A 15,493-nucleotide genomic window follows, 5' to 3' on the forward strand; every position below is an offset into this window, starting at 1 on the left:
TATATATATATATATATATATATATATATATATATATATATATATATATATATATATATATATATATATATATATATATATATATATATTATAGCTTCAAGACTCCGAACCAATATAGAAGCATCAAGAGGAAGTGCTTGTGTTATGGGCCAATAGGCCTTCTGCAGTTACTTCCATTCTTATGTTTTTATTCCCATTGGTTCGTGTTTTATCTTGTGTAAATGTCAATCACCTTACCCAAAACTTTGGTACCATATCACCTCACCCATGTGTATATAAAATAATATATATATAATATATATATATATATATATATATATATATATATATATATATATATAATATAATATACAGAGTAAATCTACCCCAAAAGTAATGATTTATTTGTCTACAAAACTAAACTCTTTTTGGAATCATATGAGGCCCCTCCACTGAGGGGGGAGGCCTGGATGTTTATTGTCATGTGTATTCATGCTGCTTGCATGTCGTCGTTTATTTTGCCTTTGTTGTTTTCTTGACAGCTTTCTTTGCCTTGGGTGGTTTGGGAGATTTTGAAGCTCTCTTTATTTTGGGCTTTTTGTTCCCAACAACAAGCTGCTGCTGCTGCTGCTTCTTTTTCAAGGCTGTAGGTGGTTTGTTGCTTGTGGCGGCTTTCTTGGGAGTTACCACGGCCTTCTTTGCTGCTGTAGATGGTTTCTTGGTTGTGGTGGCTTTCTTGGGAGTTAGAACGGCCCTCTTCTCTGCTACGGCCAGCTTGAATGATCCACTAGCTCCACTTCCCTTGGTCTGAACAAGAATGCCGTCAGCCACTGCTTTCTTGAGAAATCTTCGGATGTAAATGGCGATCTTGGCAGCCTCGACTTTGTTGTTGGCAACAACGTACTTCTTGATTGCTTGTAGAGACGAGCCCTTACGGTCTTTGAGTGCTGCGACCGCGGCTAGAACCATTTGACTAGTTTTCGGGTGAGCAACCTGGACGCGAGGTTTCCTGGTGGTGGCCACCACAGCAGCAGCAGCCGCAGCCTTCTTGGTAGGCTTTGCTTCTACCATGATGATGATGAGATAACCAAGGTGATGAGAGACGCTCAGACAGTCACGGGGGAATGATGCTGCCGCCGCTTGAGCCGAACCTATTTATGTGCCGGCACGGTACAGAAGCTGCAACCTGGCAACTCGTCCACCAATCACGACGGTTGGTTTTACGGCTCCGAAACCTGGATCCCATATCTTCTCTAAAATAGAAGCATTTGTTCATGTTCTTTGTAAAAGTATCATAAAGCAGGACAGATGAGACAAATATCATAAAAACTGAAGAGCAGATGAGCACACACATGTTTGTATTACAAAAGAAAATCCACAAATTCATTAGAAATTGGCAGGGCAGGCTGAGGAAGTAGGTAGATGTAAAATGTCTGTAAATGGCGAAAGAACATAAACCCAAGACTGAATAAACGATGTTAAATATCCATGCCAAGGAGACAAAAATATGTTAGGATACAATTACCATTAAGACACCACAAGCAGGTCCGTATCCTGCCGCGATGACTTAAAAGAGTTGGTTATTAGCCACAATGTGTAGGCAGTCTCATGCCAACGGCCATACCACGTTGAGAACACCGCTTCTCGTCCGATCAGCGAAGTTAAGCAACGTTGGGTTTGGTTAGTACTTGGATGGGTGACCGCCTGGGAACACCAAATGCTGTTGGCAATAATGTTTTTGTTTTGTTTTGTTTTGTTTCGTTTGTTTTTGTTTGAATGGCTGGCTCCACGGGAAATTCACGGAGTTGTGTGGAATAAGGCCTGGTAAAATGAATTAATATGTATGTCATGTTTAAAACAAACTCGCTTAATATAGATATTGTGTGAGGCTTTATACAAAAACAAACAACCAAAACAAAACATGTTGTATATATATATAGCTTAATCCGGGTTTGAACTCGCAACTCCAAGAATACGCATCACTTATATACACTTTACCACTGGACCACTGCTGCAGGACACAAGCTTGATGCTGAGGTATCAATTTAATGACGTAAATGCCATTTCCACAAATAAATGATAATTAAAAAGTATTTGTATGTACAAATCTTTTCTGTTTAAAAGGCTACAATATCAGTTACTGATATAATTTGTGTTAATGTTTCTATACCCACAAGAAGGCATATTTTTGCTTATATGTAAAGGGTACGGAGAACGAATCCACAGACCATCATTCCCCTCCCCTTCCCTCCCCCCCCCCCCCCCCCCCCCCCCCCAACTCCCACCTACTACCACCACCACCACCACCACCAATCACCACCAATCACCACCAATCACCACCAATCACCACCAATCACCACCACCACATCTAACCGAAAACCCCCTAACACATCAACCCTCCCCCCAATCAACAGGCGAAATAATAACCCTCAAATGCCTGCCTGCCTGCCTGCCTGCAAGCCAATACTAACGGTCTTCTCAGAAAGAAAATCTCTTTGTATCTGTATTACTTGATGAAATGTATGATTCTAATAATGAAAATAAATTTTGATGTCGGTTGTATGAGCATAATGACCAATATGCACATGATATGAATGAATTAAATAGTGTAGTTTTAAGTAATTAGGTTGTAGACACATTAAGCGGATATGATATTTGACGCGTCCAGAACTGGTGATTTTTGGTTTAGTTTTAAATGCACCACCACCACCACCACCACCATTGCTTCCCCAGAGCCTAATTAAGGACCGGTAAAAGGAGTCAATATGTATGTCATCTATAAAACCAAAGAATGAATAAAAAAACACACACACAAACCTACATAATAGTATTAGGAAGATTGTATGGCAAAAAAAAAAAAGTATTATTCCCATTGGGTCGTTTGAACTCGCGACTTCCAAAATACCAGCCACACACCTTACCACCCAGCCACCATAGAGTTGGTATAATTGTGCAACTTTAGTTATAAAAGTAAAGTTCTTATTGTCTCAAATCTTATTGTCTGTTCTATGAAAAGGCATGATGTAAATTATGTATTTTTTGAATGATTGAATTGTAGGCACATTAAGCGGATTCGATATTTGATATATCCAGAAAAGGTGATTTCTGTTCAGTTTTAAAATGCATCACCGTTAACGCTAAAGGACTGGTAAAACGACTCGATGTTTGTCATTTTTAAAATAAACACTAAAACTAGGCCCTTAACATATATAATGTTTGAATATAAATTGAATGCATATAAATACAAAGTGGGAGTGGCTGGCTGGCTGGCTGGCTGGCTGGCTGGCTGGCTGGCTGGCTGGCTGCCTGCCTGCCTGCCTGCCTGCCTGCCTGCCTGCCTGCCTGCCTGGCCTGGCTGGCTGGCTGGCTGGCTGGCTGGCTGGCTGGCTGGCTGGCTGGGCTGGCTGGCTGGCTGGCTGGCTGGCTGCTGCCTGCCTGCCTGCCTGCCCGCCCGCCCGCCCGCCCGCCCGCCCGCCTGCTTGCCTTGCCTTGCCTTGCCTTGCCTTGCCTGTCCTGTCCTGTTATTGCCTTGCCTTGCCTTGCCTTGCCTTGCCTTGCCTTGCCTTGCCCTGCCCTGCCCTGCCTTGGCTGCAGCTGGCTGGCTGGCCGTAAATCAACTCTTAACAACACCATACCACACCACACCATCACTCATCACCCATCACCCACCACCGGCCCCAGTCTCCCAGCCTCTCTTATATACCCGAGCAGGCCCTTTAAATTATTTGAATTGTTGCACTTCGGCCAATGGCAGGCACGATCGCTGCTGCTCAAACATATTCTGGTTCACAAGTATTATAATATATTATATTATATTATATTATATATATATATATATATATATTATATATATATATATATTATATATATATATATATATATATATATATATATATATATATATATTCATGAAACACATTAAAACCTTGATCATTTATTCATTCATTACGTCTAGTGAAGAATTGCTTTTGTTCATTTGTATGATTAAAAATTAATATAATATGAATTCCTCGCTTAAAGTAAAATATAAAATATATATTGGATTTATATGATTGGTTAATATTCCAAGTGATGCTGAATATCCCCTATAATTTTGTTTTGTTTGTTTGTTATGTACACATTCCAAATGAAATCAATATAAATGTTATTATTAATGTTTGAAAGTTGATTGTCTACTTGAATCTCTCTATTAAAGTGTGTGTGGCTCCGGATGGAGCCTGGTTATGGTATTTGTCGTGGTGGGTGGCAGAAGTGCTTACTTCTTCTCTGTCTTCTTTGGCAAAAGAACTGCCTGAATGTTTGGAAGAACACCTCCCTGTGCAATGGTTACGCCAGACAGAAGTTTGTTGAGTTCTTCGTCGTTGCGGATGGCCAACTGCAAGTGACGTGGGATGATACGGGTCTTCTTGTTGTCACGTGCGGCATTACCGGCGAGCTCCAGAACTTCGGCAGCGAGGTATTCCATGACGGCTGCCAGGTAGACAGGAGCGCCAGCACCGACGCGTTCGGCGTAGTTGCCCTTACGCAGCAGACGGTGAATTCTGCCCACGGGGAACTGAAGTCCGGCCCTGCTGGAGCGAGACTTTGACTTGCCCTTCACTTTGCCTCCCTTGCCGCGTCCTGACATTGCTGCTGCTGTTGTGGGTTTGTGGTGTTTTATGCCGCCCCGCAGATCGAGCTTCGTGTTATATACCCCGCTCAGGATCAAGGGAGCCCGCCACTGACCAATCAGCGCGCTCCGCCACGCGACCCGCTCTGAGCTGAGTCGCGAGCGGGATATAAAAGGAAAGCTCGCCTCGCGCAAAAGTTCATTATTGTATCGCAACGCCAGCCAGCACGAGCATCATCATGCCACCCAAGGCATCTGGAAAGGCTGCCAAGAAGGCCGGAAAGGCCCAGAAGGCCATTGCCAAGGGCGATAAGAAAAAGAAGCGCAGGAGGAAGGAGAGCTACAGCATCTACATCTACAAAGTGCTGAAGCAGGTCCACCCCGACACTGGTATCTCTTCCAAAGCCATGTCGATCATGAACTCGTTCGTGAACGACATCTTCGAGCGCATCGCCGCCGAGGCTTCTCGCCTGGCCCACTACAACAAGCGTTCCACCATTACCAGTCGGGAGATCCAGACGGCTGTAAGGCTCCTGTTGCCCGGAGAACTGGCCAAGCACGCCGTCTCTGAGGGCACTAAGGCCGTCACCAAGTACACCTCCTCCAAGTAAACGGCTTACTTACTGCCCTGTGGTGGTGGCTTGGCCTCAAACCAACAAACTCGGCTCCATTGGAGCCACACTTTAATTTCTAAAGAGATTGTGAGTGTTAGACACCAATACTATTATAACAAAAACCTCTGTCACTGAAAGCAAATAGCTATAAAATGAGAATATTTATGAAACTGTCTGTGTGTGTTTCTCTCTCTCAGTCTCTGTCTGTCTGTCTGTCTGTCTGTCTCTGTCTTGTCTGTCTCTGTCTTGTCTGTCTGTCTGTCTGTCTGTGTCTCTCTCTCTCTCTCTCTCTCTCTCTCTCTCTCTCTCTCTCTCTCTCTCTCTCTCTCTCTCTCTCTCTCTCTCTCTCTCTCTCTCTCTCTCTCTCAACACATATAAGCACTCGGTATCTTTTTTTTTTTCTAGAGATTAGAGATTCATTGTTATGTTCCACATTAGGATTACTATGCAGGCCACCCTCTTAGGTTTGAAAATGTCAAGAAAACGGTTAATTTAAAATGTCATCTCCTAACTTAACAGATTAAGCCAGAGGACCGAAAACAGAATAAAACAGGACTGGACAGTATGTCACTTATACAAGCTGCTTTTATTTCTAGTACAGTATGACAATTTTTATTTTGGGGGGGGGGGGGGGGGGTGGGTGATCCTTGACAGTGCATAAGAGCGAAAAGCGACGGCGTTTTGTTTGTAAGAGAACAGGTTGTACTACAAATGACTTGATTTATTGATATCACGTGTATGTATGACACCTAAATTAGTGTATTTGTTTATTTATTTATTTATTTATTATATGTGTAGATGAAGGTTAATTCATATGACTGATGCTAGGAATGTCTGAAATCTCCTTAGAAGGATATTTTGGCCCTGAGAAGGGCCGAGTTTGGTGTATACTAGGGTGGTCGATTTAGCTTATGCACGCTCTCCACGGATACGGCGAGCAAGCTGAATGTCCTTTGGCATGATGGTGACACGCTTGGCGTGGATGGCACAGAGGTTAGTGTCCTCGAAGAGACCGACCAGGTAAGCCTCGGATGCCTCCTGTAAAGCCATGACGGCAGACGACTGGAAGCGAAGATCGGTCTTGAAGTCCTGGGCAATCTCGCGCACCAGACGCTGGAAGGGAAGTTTCCTGATGAGCAACTCGGTGCTCTTCTGGTAACGACGGATCTCACGCAGGGCGACCGTTCCGGGCCTGTAACGGTGAGGCTTCTTCACACCCCCTGTGGCAGGAGCAGACTTGCGTGCTGCCTTGGTGGCCAGCTGCTTACGAGGAGCCTTGCCTCCCGTGGACTTGCGAGCAGTCTGCTTGGTGCGAGCCATGGTGAACAACTGTGGTTTGTGATGGCCGGCGCCGAAAAATTTTTGCTTATATACGCCGTCTCGAGGCGCTTGCTCGAGCGCCATTGGCTGCTCGACTCGCCTACGTCACCCCGTTGCCCCTCCCCTCCTTCCTCTGGCTGCAGCCAACAGGCGGCTCACCTCAATCACTATTATCGCTGATTTTGCTCTATTTTTTGGATTTGTGCAAAAGTCATTTCACAGGGACGTGAAACAGACGAGTAGGCAACTGCAGTTTTGAAAGCGTTGTGAGAAAGCCGTGTCTACTCGACCACAAGCGTAAAGTAAGGGCAGGCAGGAGTTGCAATGCTACTAGTACGTCCGCTTGATGGGATATAGTCGGGAAATCGTGCGGGCATTCGTCAATTCGATTCACACAACTTCAACACCATGACTGGACGCGGCAAGGGAGGCAAGGGACTCGGAAAGGGTGGCGCCAAGCGTCATCGTAAGGTGCTACGTGACAACATCCAGGGCATCACCAAGCCCGCTATTCGTCGCTTAGCTCGTCGTGGCGGCGTGAAGCGTATTTCGGGTCTCATCTACGAAGAGACCCGTGGCGTCCTGAAGGTGTTCCTCGAGAACGTCATCCGTGATGCTGTAACCTACACGGAACACGCCAAGAGGAAGACCGTCACTGCTATGGACGTGGTGTACGCTCTGAAGCGCCAGGGTCGTACCCTCTACGGATTCGGCGGATAAGAGCTTGGCTAATCCATCGATTCCACCCACCACCACCTCAAAACGGGACCTAATTAGGTCCCTATACTTTTTTTACTGAAGGGCTTAATAGACGATAACATAAATTGTTTTGATATCAGCTAGCACATTGGGTCTTATGAAATCTATTTTTTATCCTCGCATGCTTAAAGGGACTCTGATTGGGGAGGGAGGGGGGGGGGGGGGAAGGTTTGTTACGTTATATACTAGCAGAGCAGGATCATTGGTGGGGGGGGGGGGGGGGGAGGGGGAGAGAGAGAGAGAGAGAGAGAGAGAGAGAGAGAGAGAGAGATCTTTCCCAACTCTTCCTTTTTACATGAGTGAGCTACCCGTTTTATTCATTTTATCCTTCTCAGAGCTGTTTTGATAGTATCCAAATGATGGTAAATGAAAAGGGAGGACACGAATATCTACCCAGAATTCAGGACTGGCAATCGATATGCATGTTTGAGTGCGAATCTTTTTCTCTCTCAACTTAGGTATACGTTTATGTCGTACCTAAAAGCGAGAACCACACTATTGGGACAAGTATGCAAGGCCCAATTTTCCTAACAAGCACAGTTAATTTTGTTATTTTCGAACATTTCTTTCCAAATTGGTTTATCCAATTAACAGTATTATATTAAGATCATGAATTGCTGGGTTAGGTTAGGTTAGGTTAGCTTAGCTTAGGTTAGGTTAGGTTAGGTTAGGTTAGGTTAGGTTAGCTTAGCTTGGGTTAGCTTAGGTTAGGTTAGGTTAGCTTAGCTTGGGTTAGCATAGGTTAGGTTAGGTTTGATTACATTTCTATGTTAGATTTAACTCAAATTCAAAACAATTGCAGTCATTCGGCTTGTTAGTCAACTTGCCTCTAATAGGGGCAATTTGTCTAACAAGACTATTTAGTTTTGTGTGCATATATATATATATATATATATATATATATATAATATATATATATATATATATATATATATATATATATATATATATATATATATATATTATAGCTTCAAGACTCCGAACCAATATAGAAGCATCAAGAGGAAGTGCTTGTGTTATGGGCCAATAGGCCTTCTGCAGTTACTTCCATTCTTATGTTTTTATTCCCATTGGTTCGTGTTTTATCTTGTGTAAATGTCAATCACCTTACCCAAAACTTTGGTACCATATCACCTCACCCATGTGTATATAAATATATATATATATATATATATATATATATATATATATATATATATATATATATATATATATATATATATATAATATACAGAGTAAATCTACCCCAAAAGTAATGATTTATTTGTCTACAAAACTAAACTCTTTTTGGAATCATATGAGGCCCCTCCACTGAGGGGGGAGGCCTGGATGTTTATTGTCATGTGTATTCATGCTGCTTGCATGTCGTCGTTTATTTTGCCTTTGTTGTTTTCTTGACAGCTTTCTTTGCCTTGGGTGGTTTGGGAGATTTTGAAGCTCTCTTTATTTTGGGCTTTTTGTTCCCAACAACAAGCTGCTGCTGCTGCTGCTTCTTTTTCAAGGCTGTAGGTGGTTTGTTGCTTGTGGCGGCTTTCTTGGGAGTTACCACGGCCTTCTTTGCTGCTGTAGATGGTTTCTTGGTTGTGGTGGCTTTCTTGGGAGTTAGAACGGCCCTCTTCTCTGCTACGGCCAGCTTGAATGATCCACTAGCTCCACTTCCCTTGGTCTGAACAAGAATGCCGTCAGCCACTGCTTTCTTGAGAAATCTTCGGATGTAAATGGCGATCTTGGCAGCCTCGACTTTGTTGTTGGCAACAACGTACTTCTTGATTGCTTGTAGAGACGAGCCCTTACGGTCTTTGAGTGCTGCGACCGCGGCTAGAACCATTTGACTAGTTTTCGGGTGAGCAACCTGGACGCGAGGTTTCCTGGTGGTGGCCACCACAGCAGCAGCAGCCGCAGCCTTCTTGGTAGGCTTTGCTTCTACCATGATGATGATGAGATAACCAAGGTGATGAGAGACGCTCAGACAGTCACGGGGGAATGATGCTGCCGCCGCTTGAGCCGAACCTATTTATGTGCCGGCACGGTACAGAAGCTGCAACCTGGCAACTCGTCCACCAATCACGACGGTTGGTTTTACGGCTCCGAAACCTGGATCCCATATCTTCTCTAAAATAGAAGCATTTGTTCATGTTCTTTGTAAAAGTATCATAAAGCAGGACAGATGAGACAAATATCATAAAAACTGAAGAGCAGATGAGCACACACATGTTTGTATTACAAAAGAAAATCCACAAATTCATTAGAAATTGGCAGGGCAGGCTGAGGAAGTAGGTAGATGTAAAATGTCTGTAAATGGCGAAAGAACATAAACCCAAGACTGAATAAACGATGTTAAATATCCATGCCAAGGAGACAAAAATATGTTAGGATACAATTACCATTAAGACACCACAAGCAGGTCCGTATCCTGCCGCGATGACTTAAAAGAGTTGGTTATTAGCCACAATGTGTAGGCAGTCTCATGCCAACGGCCATACCACGTTGAGAACACCGCTTCTCGTCCGATCAGCGAAGTTAAGCAACGTTGGGTTTGGTTAGTACTTGGATGGGTGACCGCCTGGGAACACCAAATGCTGTTGGCAATAATGTTTTTTGTTTTGTTTTGTTTTGTTTCGTTTGTTTTTGTTTGAATGGCTGGCTCCACGGGAAATTCACGGAGTTGTGTGGAATAAGGCCTGGTAAAATGAATTAATATGTATGTCATGTTTAAAACAAACTCGCTTAATATAGATATTGTGTGAGGCTTTATACAAAAACAAACAACCAAAACAAAACATGTTGTATATATATATAGCTTAATCCGGGTTTGAACTCGCAACTCCAAGAATACGCATCACTTATATACACTTTACCACTGGACCACTGCTGCAGGACACAAGCTTGATGCTGAGGTATCAATTTAATGACGTAAATGCCATTTCCACAAATAAATGATAATTAAAAAGTATTTGTATGTACAAATCTTTTCTGTTTAAAAGGCTACAATATCAGTTACTGATATAATTTGTGTTAATGTTTCTATACCCACAAGAAGGCATATTTTTGCTTATATGTAAAGGGTACGGAGAACGAATCCACAGACCATCATTCCCCTCCCCTTCCCTCCCCCCCCCCCCCCCCCCCAACTCCCACCTACTACCACCACCACCACCACCAATCACCACCAATCACCACCAATCACCACCAATCACCACCAATCACCACCACCACATCTAACCGAAAACCCCCTAACACATCAACCCTCCCCCCAATCAACAGGCGAAATAATAACCCTCAAATGCCTGCCTGCCTGCCTGCCTGCAAGCCAATACTAACGGTCTTCTCAGAAAGAAAATCTCTTTGTATCTGTATTACTTGATGAAATGTATGATTCTAATAATGAAAATAAATTTTGATGTCGGTTGTATGAGCATAATGACCAATATGCACATGATATGAATGAATTAAATAGTGTAGTTTTAAGTAATTAGGTTGTAGACACATTAAGCGGATATGATATTTGACGCGTCCAGAACTGGTGATTTTTGGTTTAGTTTTAAATGCACCACCACCACCACCACCACCATTGCTTCCCCAGAGCCTAATTAAGGACCGGTAAAAGGAGTCAATATGTATGTCATCTATAAAACCAAAGAATGAATAAAAAAACACACACACAAACCTACATAATAGTATTAGGAAGATTGTATGGCAAAAAAAAAAAAGTATTATTCCCATTGGGTCGTTTGAACTCGCGACTTCCAAAATACCAGCCACACACCTTACCACCCAGCCACCATAGAGTTGGTATAATTGTGCAACTTTAGTTATAAAAGTAAAGTTCTTATTGTCTCAAATCTTATTGTCTGTTCTATGAAAAGGCATGATGTAAATTATGTATTTTTTGAATGATTGAATTGTAGGCACATTAAGCGGATTCGATATTTGATATATCCAGAAAAGGTGATTTCTGTTCAGTTTTAAAATGCATCACCGTTAACGCTAAAGGACTGGTAAAACGACTCGATGTTTGTCATTTTTAAAATAAACACTAAAACTAGGCCCTTAACATATATAATGTTTGAATATAAATTGAATGCATATAAATACAAAGTGGGAGTGGCTGGCTGGCTGGCTGGCTGGCTGGCTGGCTGGCTGGCTGGCTGCCTGCCTGCCTGCCTGCCTGCCTGCCTGCTGCCTGCCTGCTGGTGGCTGGCTGGCTGGCTGGCTGGCTGGCTGGCTGGCTGGCTGGCTGGCTGGCTGGCTGGCTGGCTGGCTGGCTGCTGCCTGCCTGCCTGCCGCCCGCCCGCCCGCCCGCCCGCCCGCCCGCCTGCTTGCCTTGCCTTGCCTTGCCTTGCCTTGCCTGTCCTGTCCTGTTATTGCCTTGCCTTGCCTTGCCTTGCCTTGCCTTGCCTTGCCTTGCCCTGCCCTGCCCTGCCTTGGCTGCAGCTGGCTGGCTGGCCGTAAATCAACTCTTAACAACACCATACCACACCACACCATCACTCATCACCCATCACCCACCACCGGCCCCAGTCTCCCAGCCTCTCTTATATACCCGAGCAGGCCCTTTAAATTATTTGAATTGTTGCACTTCGGCCAATGGCAGGCACGATCGCTGCTGCTCAAACATATTCTGGTTCACAAGTATTATAATATATTATATTATATATATATATATATATATATATATATATATATATATATATATATATATATATATATATATATATATATATATATATATATATATATATATTCATGAAACACATTAAAACCTTGATCATTTATTCATTCATTACGTCTAGTGAAGAATTGCTTTTGTTCATTTGTATGATTAAAAATTAATATAATATGAATTCCTCGCTTAAAGTAAAATATAAAATATATATTGGATTTATATGATTGGTTAATATTCCAAGTGATGCTGAATATCCCCTATAATTTTGTTTTGTTTGTTTGTTATGTACACATTCCAAATGAAATCAATATAAATGTTATTATTAATGTTTGAAAGTTGATTGTCTACTTGAATCTCTCTATTAAAGTGTGTGTGGCTCCGGATGGAGCCTGGTTATGGTATTTGTCGTGGTGGGTGGCAGAAGTGCTTACTTCTTCTCTGTCTTCTTTGGCAAAAGAACTGCCTGAATGTTTGGAAGAACACCTCCCTGTGCAATGGTTACGCCAGACAGAAGTTTGTTGAGTTCTTCGTCGTTGCGGATGGCCAACTGCAAGTGACGTGGGATGATACGGGTCTTCTTGTTGTCACGTGCGGCATTACCGGCGAGCTCCAGAACTTCGGCAGCGAGGTATTCCATGACGGCTGCCAGGTAGACAGGAGCGCCAGCACCGACGCGTTCGGCGTAGTTGCCCTTACGCAGCAGACGGTGAATTCTGCCCACGGGGAACTGAAGTCCGGCCCTGCTGGAGCGAGACTTTGACTTGCCCTTCACTTTGCCTCCCTTGCCGCGTCCTGACATTGCTGCTGCTGTTGTGGGTTTGTGGTGTTTTATGCCGCCCCGCAGATCGAGCTTCGTGTTATATACCCCGCTCAGGATCAAGGGAGCCCGCCACTGACCAATCAGCGCGCTCCGCCACGCGACCCGCTCTGAGCTGAGTCGCGAGCGGGATATAAAAGGAAAGCTCGCCTCGCGCAAAAGTTCATTATTGTATCGCAACGCCAGCCAGCACGAGCATCATCATGCCACCCAAGGCATCTGGAAAGGCTGCCAAGAAGGCCGGAAAGGCCCAGAAGGCCATTGCCAAGGGCGATAAGAAAAAGAAGCGCAGGAGGAAGGAGAGCTACAGCATCTACATCTACAAAGTGCTGAAGCAGGTCCACCCCGACACTGGTATCTCTTCCAAAGCCATGTCGATCATGAACTCGTTCGTGAACGACATCTTCGAGCGCATCGCCGCCGAGGCTTCTCGCCTGGCCCACTACAACAAGCGTTCCACCATTACCAGTCGGGAGATCCAGACGGCTGTAAGGCTCCTGTTGCCCGGAGAACTGGCCAAGCACGCCGTCTCTGAGGGCACTAAGGCCGTCACCAAGTACACCTCCTCCAAGTAAACGGCTTACTTACTGCCCTGTGGTGGTGGCTTGGCCTCAAACCAACAAACTCGGCTCCATTGGAGCCACACTTTAATTTCTAAAGAGATTGTGAGTGTTAGACACCAATACTATTATAACAAAAACCTCTGTCACTGAAAGCAAATAGCTATAAAATGAGAATATTTATGAAACTGTCTGTGTGTGTTTCTCTCTCTCAGTCTCTGTCTGTCTGTCTGTCTGTCTGTCTCTGTCTTGTCTGTCTCTGTCTTGTCTGTCTGTCTGTCTGTCTGTGTCTCTCTCTCTCTCTCTCTCTCTCTCTCTCTCTCTCTCTCTCTCTCTCTCTCTCTCTCTCTCTCTCTCTCTCTCTCTCTCTTCTCTCTCTCTCAACACATATAAGCACTCGGTATCTTTTTTTTTTCTAGAGATTAGAGATTCATTGTTATGTTCCACATTAGGATTACTATGCAGGCCACCCTCTTAGGTTTGAAAATGTCAAGAAAACGGTTAATTTAAAATGTCATCTCCTAACTTAACAGATTAAGCCAGAGGACCGAAAACAGAATAAAACAGGACTGGACAGTATGTCACTTATACAAGCTGCTTTTATTTCTAGTACAGTATGACAATTTTTATTTTGGGGGGGGGGGGGGGGGGTGGGTGATCCTTGACAGTGCATAAGAGCGAAAAGCGACGGCGTTTTGTTTGTAAGAGAACAGGTTGTACTACAAATGACTTGATTTATTGATATCACGTGTATGTATGACACCTAAATTAGTGTATTTGTTTATTTATTTATTTATTATATGTGTAGATGAAGGTTAATTCATATGACTGATGCTAGGAATGTCTGAAATCTCCTTAGAAGGATATTTTGGCCCTGAGAAGGGCCGAGTTTGGTGTATACTAGGGTGGTCGATTTAGCTTATGCACGCTCTCCACGGATACGGCGAGCAAGCTGAATGTCCTTTGGCATGATGGTGACACGCTTGGCGTGGATGGCACAGAGGTTAGTGTCCTCGAAGAGACCGACCAGGTAAGCCTCGGATGCCTCCTGTAAAGCCATGACGGCAGACGACTGGAAGCGAAGATCGGTCTTGAAGTCCTGGGCAATCTCGCGCACCAGACGCTGGAAGGGAAGTTTCCTGATGAGCAACTCGGTGCTCTTCTGGTAACGACGGATCTCACGCAGGGCGACCGTTCCGGGCCTGTAACGGTGAGGCTTCTTCACACCCCCTGTGGCAGGAGCAGACTTGCGTGCTGCCTTGGTGGCCAGCTGCTTACGAGGAGCCTTGCCTCCCGTGGACTTGCGAGCAGTCTGCTTGGTGCGAGCCATGGTGAACAACTGTGGTTTGTGATGGCCGGCGCCGAAAAATTTTTGCTTATATACGCCGTCTCGAGGCGCTTGCTCGAGCGCCATTGGCTGCTCGACTCGCCTACGTCACCCCGTTGCCCCTCCCCTCCTTCCTCTGGCTGCAGCCAACAGGCGGCTCACCTCAATCACTATTATCGCTGATTTTGCTCTATTTTTGGATTTGTGCAAAAGTCATTTCACAGGGACGTGAAACAGACGAGTAGGCAACTGCAGTTTTGAAAGCGTTGTGAGAAAGCCGTGTCTACTCGACCACAAGCGTAAAGTAAGGGCAGGCAGGAGTTGCAATGCTACTAGTACGTCCGCTTGATGGGATATAGTCGGGAAATCGTGCGGGCATTCGTCAATTCGATTCACACAACTTCAACACCATGACTGGACGCGGCAAGGGAGGCAAGGGACTCGGAAAGGGTGGCGCCAAGCGTCATCGTAAGGTGCTACGTGACAACATCCAGGGCATCACCAAGCCCGCTATTCGTCGCTTAGCTCGTCGTGGCGGCGTGAAGCGTATTTCGGGTCTCATCTACGAAGAGACCCGTGGCGTCCTGAAGGTGTTCCTCGAGAACGTCATCCGTGATGCTGTAACCTACACGGAACACGCCAAGAGGAAGACCGTCACTGCTATGGACGTGGTGTACGCTCTGAAGCGCCAGGGTCGTACCCTCTACGGATTCGGCGGATAAGAGCTTGGCTAATCCATCGATTCCACCCACCACCACCTCAAAACGGGACCTAATTAGGTCCCTATACTTTTTTTACTGAAGGGCTTAATAGACGATAACATAAATTGTTTTGATATCAGC

General features: G+C 44.6%; 2 non-coding genes across 2 annotated transcripts; both read left to right on the forward strand.

Annotated features, from left to right (window-relative positions):
- Nucleotides 1-1,589: 1,589 nt before the first annotated feature.
- LOC138360403 (5S ribosomal RNA) lies at nt 1,590-1,708 on the forward strand. The gene has a single exon (XR_011226351.1). It is a non-coding gene; the product is annotated as a 5S ribosomal RNA (ribosomal RNA).
- Nucleotides 1,709-9,750: 8,042 nt separating this feature from the next.
- On the forward strand, nt 9,751-9,869 carry LOC138360404 (5S ribosomal RNA). The gene has a single exon (XR_011226352.1). It is a non-coding gene; the product is annotated as a 5S ribosomal RNA (ribosomal RNA).
- Nucleotides 9,870-15,493: the final 5,624 nt, after the last annotated feature.

The sequence above is a fragment of the Procambarus clarkii genome, unplaced genomic scaffold (assembly GCF_040958095.1).
Source record: "Procambarus clarkii isolate CNS0578487 unplaced genomic scaffold, FALCON_Pclarkii_2.0 HiC_scaffold_109, whole genome shotgun sequence".
NCBI classification, from domain to species: Eukaryota; Metazoa; Arthropoda; class Malacostraca; order Decapoda; family Cambaridae; genus Procambarus; species Procambarus clarkii.